Source organism: Oncorhynchus tshawytscha, unplaced genomic scaffold (genome assembly GCF_018296145.1).
Source record: "Oncorhynchus tshawytscha isolate Ot180627B unplaced genomic scaffold, Otsh_v2.0 Un_contig_11733_pilon_pilon, whole genome shotgun sequence".
Lineage (NCBI taxonomy): Eukaryota > Metazoa > Chordata > Actinopteri > Salmoniformes > Salmonidae > Oncorhynchus > Oncorhynchus tshawytscha.
In genome coordinates this window covers 53,803-60,000 of record NW_024608702.1, presented here as the reverse complement: position 1 = coordinate 60,000, position 6,198 = coordinate 53,803, and the positions used below count along the sequence as shown (strand labels likewise).

General features: G+C 46.4%; 1 pseudogene; it reads right to left on the bottom strand.

The window, feature by feature from the left end:
* Positions 1-6,198, bottom strand: part of LOC112241243 — a 62,825-nt pseudogene that overhangs the window by 14,755 nt on the left and 41,872 nt on the right.

Below are 6,198 nucleotides of genomic sequence, written 5' to 3'. Positions count from 1 at the left end.
CCCATGACGACGCCACTACACCCCATGACGACGCCACCACACCCCATGACGACGCCACTACACCCCATGACGACGCCACTACACCCCATGACGACGCCACTACACCCCATGACGAAGCCACAGGGTTTTTAGAAATGTTTGCAAATATATTAAAATAAGTATTTGTTCTTTGAGACTAGAAAGTGAACTCCTGTTTCCATTGATAATTTAGACTGTTAGTTCTCAAAGATAATCTTATTTAAAAATATATAGATCCATTATCTCATCTACAAACTTTATTTCTGTTCTTAGTCGTTTAAGTTGACAAAATGATTTCCCGCCAAAAATGTGTATTTTTAACTGTTTTGTACTTGAACCCAAAAAAGCCCTGGTTAGGTGTGTGTGTGTGTGTGTGTGTGTGTACACTAACTTGACAGCGTTGGTATCCAGACAGGCATACAGGTAGTAAAGACATTTCATCTTCTCCTCAGTGTCCAGACTGTGAGGAACCATGTACTGAGCAAATATCTTCTCTACTAACAACCTACAGATAGAGAGAGAGAGAGAGAGAGAGAGAGAGAGAGTCTCAGTGTGTGTGTACTCTACTAACAACCTACAGACAGAGAGAGAGAGAGAGAGAGTCTCAGTGTGTGTGTACTCTACTAACAACCTACAGACAGAGAGAGAGAGAGAGAGAGTCTCAGTGTGTGTGTACTTGTCGTCGATGCTGTTCTGGTAGTAGATGTGTGTGTGTGTGTGTGTCTCAGTGTACTTGTCGTCGATGCTGTTCTGGTAGTAGATGTGTGTGTGTGTGTGTGTACTTGTCGTCGATGCTGTTCTGGTAGTAGATGTGTGTGTGTGTGTGTGTGTGTACTTGTCGTCGATGCTGTTCTGGTAGTAGATGTGTGTGTGTGTGTGTGTGTGTGTGTGTGTGTGTGTGTGTGTGTGTGTGTGTGTGTGTGTGTGTGTGTGTACTTGTCGTCGATGCTGTTCTGGTAGTAGATGTGGAGCAGCTTGTCTTTGATCCAGGAGATCTTCTGGGCCTGTTCCTTCCCAGCCTCATGATGGAGACAGTACTTCTTAAACAACTGGGCCAAACCCATCATCGCCTCCTACGTACCCTCCACTATGGAGGAGAGGAGGGGAGGAGAGGAAGGGAGGAGAGGAGGGGAGGAGAGGAGGAGAGAGGAGAGAAAGAAACAAACATAACAAAAAATTACTTTCCAAAACAAAGGGATGAGAATGAAAAGATGTCAGGTGAGAATAAAGAACTGAGAAGGTAGAGGTCAGGTGAGAATAAAGAACTGAGAAGGTAGAGGTCAGGTGAGAATAAAGAACAGAGAAGGTAGAGGTCAGGTGAGAATAAGGAACTGAGAAGGTAGAGGTCAGTTGAGAATAAAGAACAGAGAAGGTAGAGGTCAGGTGAGAATAAAGAACGGAGAAGGTAGAGGTCAGGTGAGAACGGAGAAGGTAGAGGTCAGGTGAGAATAAGGAACTGAGAAGGTAGAGGTCAGGTGAGAATAAAGAACAGAGAAGGTAGAGGTCAGGTGAGAATAAGGAACTGAGAAGGTAGAGGTCAGTTGAGAATAAAGAACAGAGAAGGTAGAGGTCAGGTGAGAATAAAGAACGGAGAAGGTAGAGGTCAGGTGAGAACGGAGAAGGTAGAGGTCAGGTGAGAATAAGGAACTGAGAAGGTAGAGGTCAGGTGAGAATAAAGAACAGAGAAGGTAGAGGTCAGGTGAGAACGGAGAAGGTAGAGGTCAGGTGAGAATAAAGAACGGAGAAGGTAGAGGTCAGGTGAGAATAAGGAACTGAGAAGGTAGAGGTCAGGTGAGAACGGAGAAGGTAGAGGTCAGGTGAGAACGGAGAAGGTAGAGGTCAGGTGAGAACGGAGAAGGTAGAGGTCAGGTGAGAATGAAGAACGGAGAAGGTAGAGGTCAGGTGAGAATGGAGAAGGTAGAGGTCAGGTGAGAATAAAGAACGGAGAAGGTAGAGGTCAGGTGAGAACGGAGAAGGTAGAGGTCAGGTGAGAATAAAGAACGGAGAAGGTAGAGGTCAGGTGAGAATAAGGAACTGAGAAGGTAGAGGTCAGGTGAGAACGGAGAAGGTAGAGGTCAGGTGAGAACGGAGAAGGTAGAGGTCAGGTGAGAATAAAGAACGGAGAAGGTAGAGGTCAGGTGAGAATAAGGAACTGAGAAGGTAGAGGTCAGGTGAGAACGGAGAAGGTAGAGGTCAGGTGAGAATAAAGAACTGAGAAGGTAGAGGTCAGGTGAGAATAAAGAACTGAGAAGGTAGAGGTCAGGTGAGAATAAAGAACAGAGAAGGTAGAGGTCAGGTGAGAACAAAGAACAGAGAAGGTAGAGGTCAGGTGAGAACAGAGAAGGTAGAGGTCAGGTGAGAATAAAGAACGGAGAAGGTAGAGGTCAGGTGAGAATAAAGAACTGAGAAGGTAGAGGTCAGGTGAGAACTGAGAAGGTAGAGGTCAGGTGAGAACGGAGAAGGTAGAGGTCAGGTGAGAATAAAGAACTGAGAAGGTAGAGGTCAGGTGAGAACGGAGAAGGTAGAGGTCAGGTGAGAATAAAGAACGGAGAAGGTAGAGGTCAGGTGAGAATAAAGAACGGAGAAGGTAGAGGTCAGGTGAGAATAAAGAACTGAGAAGGTAGAGGTCAGGTGAGAATAAAGAACGGAGAAGGTAGAGGTCAGGTGAGAATAAGGAACTGAGAAGGTAGAGGTCAGGTGAGAATAAAGAACAGAGAAGGTAGAGGTCAGGTGAGAATAAGGAACTGAGAAGGTAGAGGTCAGTTGAGAATAAAGAACAGAGAAGGTAGAGGTCAGGTGAGAATAAAGAACGGAGAAGGTAGAGGTCAGGTGAGAACGGAGAAGGTAGAGGTCAGGTGAGAATAAGGAACTGAGAAGATAGAGGTCAGGTGAGAATAAAGAACAGAGAAGGTAGAGGTCAGGTGAGAATGGAGAAGGTAGAGGTCAGGTGAGAATAAAGAACGGAGAAGGTAGAGGTCAGGTGAGAACGGAGAAGGTAGAGGTCAGGTGAGAATAAAGAACGGAGAAGGTAGAGGTCAGGTGAGAATAAGGAACTGAGAAGGTAGAGGTCAGGTGAGAACGGAGAAGGTAGAGGTCAGGTGAGAACGGAGAAGGTAGAGGTCAGGTGAGAACGGAGAAGGTAGAGGTCAGGTGAGAATAAAGAACGGAGAAGGTAGAGGTCAGGTGAGAATGGAGAAGGTAGAGGTCAGGTGAGAATAAAGAACGGAGAAGGTAGAGGTCAGGTGAGAACGGAGAAGGTAGAGGTCAGGTGAGAATAAAGAACGGAGAAGGTAGAGGTCAGGTGAGAATAAAGAACTGAGAAGGTAGAGGTCAGGTGAGAACGGAGAAGGTAGAGGTCAGGTGAGAACGGAGAAGGTAGAGGTCAGGTGAGAATAAAGAACGGAGAAGGTAGAGGTCAGGTGAGAATAAGGAACTGAGAAGGTAGAGGTCAGGTGAGAACGGAGAAGGTAGAGGTCAGGTGAGAACGGAGAAGGTAGAGGTCAGGTGAGAACGGAGAAGGTAGAGGTCAGGTGAGAATAAAGAACGGAGAAGGTAGAGGTCAGGTGAGAATGGAGAAGGTAGAGGTCAGGTGAGAATAAAGAACGGAGAAGGTAGAGGTCAGGTGAGAACGGAGAAGGTAGAGGTCAGGTGAGAATAAAGAACGGAGAAGGTAGAGGTCAGGTGAGAATAAGGAACTGAGAAGGTAGAGGTCAGGTGAGAATAAAGAACAGAGAAGGTAGAGGTCAGGTGAGAACAAAGAACAGAGAAGGTAGAGGTCAGGTGAGAACAGAGAAGGTAGAGGTCAGGTGAGAATAAAGAACGGAGAAGGTAGAGGTCAGGTGAGAATAAAGAACAGAGAAGGTAGAGGTCAGGTGAGAATAAGGAACTGAGAAGGTAGAGGTCAGTTGAGAATAAAGAACAGAGAAGGTAGAGGTCAGGTGAGAATAAAGAACAGAGAAGGTAGAGGTCAGGTGAGAATGGAGAAGGTAGAGGTCAGGTGAGAATAAAGAACGGAGAAGGTAGAGGTCAGGTGAGAATAAAGAACGGAGAAGGTAGAGGTCAGGTGAGAATAAAGAACTGAGAAGGTAGAGGTCAGGTGAGAATAAAGAACGGAGAAGGTAGAGGTCAGGTGAGAATGGAGAAGGTAGAGGTCAGGTGAGAATAAGGAACTGAGAAGGTAGAGGTCAGGTGAGAATAAAGAACAGAGAAGGTAGAGGTCAGGTGAGAATAAGGAACTGAGAAGGTAGAGGTCAGTTGAGAATAAAGAACAGAGAAGGTAGAGGTCAGGTGAGAATAAAGAACGGAGAAGGTAGAGGTCAGGTGAGAACGGAGAAGGTAGAGGTCAGGTGAGAATAAGGAACTGAGAAGGTAGAGGTCAGGTGAGAATAAAGAACAGAGAAGGTAGAGGTCAGGTGAGAATGGAGAAGGTAGAGGTCAGGTGAGAATAAAGAACGGAGAAGGTAGAGGTCAGGTGAGAACGGAGAAGGTAGAGGTCAGGTGAGAATAAAGAACGGAGAAGGTAGAGGTCAGGTGAGAATAAGGAACTGAGAAGGTAGAGGTCAGGTGAGAACGGAGAAGGTAGAGGTCAGGTGAGAACGGAGAAGGTAGAGGTCAGGTGAGAACGGAGAAGGTAGAGGTCAGGTGAGAATAAAGAACGGAGAAGGTAGAGGTCAGGTGAGAATGGAGAAGGTAGAGGTCAGGTGAGAATAAAGAACGGAGAAGGTAGAGGTCAGGTGAGAACGGAGAAGGTAGAGGTCAGGTGAGAATAAAGAACGGAGAAGGTAGAGGTCAGGTGAGAATAAGGAACTGAGAAGGTAGAGGTCAGGTGAGAACGGAGAAGGTAGAGGTCAGGTGAGAATAAAGAACGGAGAAGGTAGAGGACAGGTGAGAATAAAGAATGGAGAAGGTAGAGGTCAGGTGAGAATAAAGAATGGAGAAGGTAGAGGTCAGGTGAGAATAAAGAACGGAGAAGGTAGAGGTCAGGTGAGAACGGAGAAGGTAGAGGTCAGGTGAGAATAAGGAACTGAGAAGGTAGAGGTCAGGTGAGAATAAAGAACAGAGAAGGTAGAGGTCAGGTGAGAATAAGGAACTGAGAAGGTAGAGGTCAGTTGAGAATAAAGAACAGAGAAGGTAGAGGTCAGGTGAGAACGGAGAAGGTAGAGGTCAGGTGAGAATAAAGAACAGAGAAGGTAGAGGTCAGGTGAGAATAAAGAACAGAGAAGGTAGAGGTCAGGTGAGAACGGAGAAGGTAGAGGTCAGGTGAGAACGGAGAAGGTAGAGGTCAGGTGAGAACGGAGAAGGTAGAGGTCAGGTGAGAACGGAGAAGGTAGAGGTCAGGTGAGAACGGAGAAGGTAGAGGTCAGGTGAGAATAAAGAACGGAGAAGGTAGAGGTCAGGTGAGAACGGAGAAGGTAGAGGTCAGGTGAGAATAAAGAACGGAGAAGGTAGAGGTCAGGTGAGAATAAGGAACTGAGAAGGTAGAGGTCAGGTGAGAATAAAGAACGGAGAAGGTAGAGTTCAGGTGAGAACGGAGAAGGTAGAGGTCAGGTGAGAATAAGGAACTGAGAAGGTAGAGGTCAGGTGAGAATAAAGAACGGAGAAGGTAGAGTTCAGGTGAGAACGGAGAAGGTAGAGGTCAGGTGAGAACGGAGAAGGTAGAGGTCAGGTGAGAACGGAGAAGGTAGAGGTCAGGTGAGAACAGAGAAGGTAGAGGTCAGGTGAGACCGGAGAAGGTAGAGGTCAGGTGAGAATAAAGAATGGAGAAGGTAGAGGTCAGGTGAGAATAAAGAACAGAGAAGGTAGAGGTCAGGTGAGAATGGAGAAGGTAGAGGTCAGGTGAGAACTGAGAAGGTAGAGGTCAGGTGAGAACGGAGAAGGTAGAGGTCAGGTGAGAATAAAGAACTGAGAAGGTAGAGGTCAGGTGAGAATAAAGAACTGAGAAGGTAGAGGTGAGGTGAGAATAAAGAACAGAGAAGGTAGAGGTCAGGTGAGAATAAAGAACAGAGAAGGTAGAGTTCAGGTGAGAATAAAGAACGGAGAAGGTAGAGGTCAGGTGAGAATAAAGAACAGAGAAGGTAGAGGTCAGGTGAGAATAAAGAACAGAAGGTAGAGGTCAGGTGAGAATAAAGAACGGAGAAGGTAGAGGTCAGGTGAGAAGGTAGAGGTCAGGTGAGAATAAAG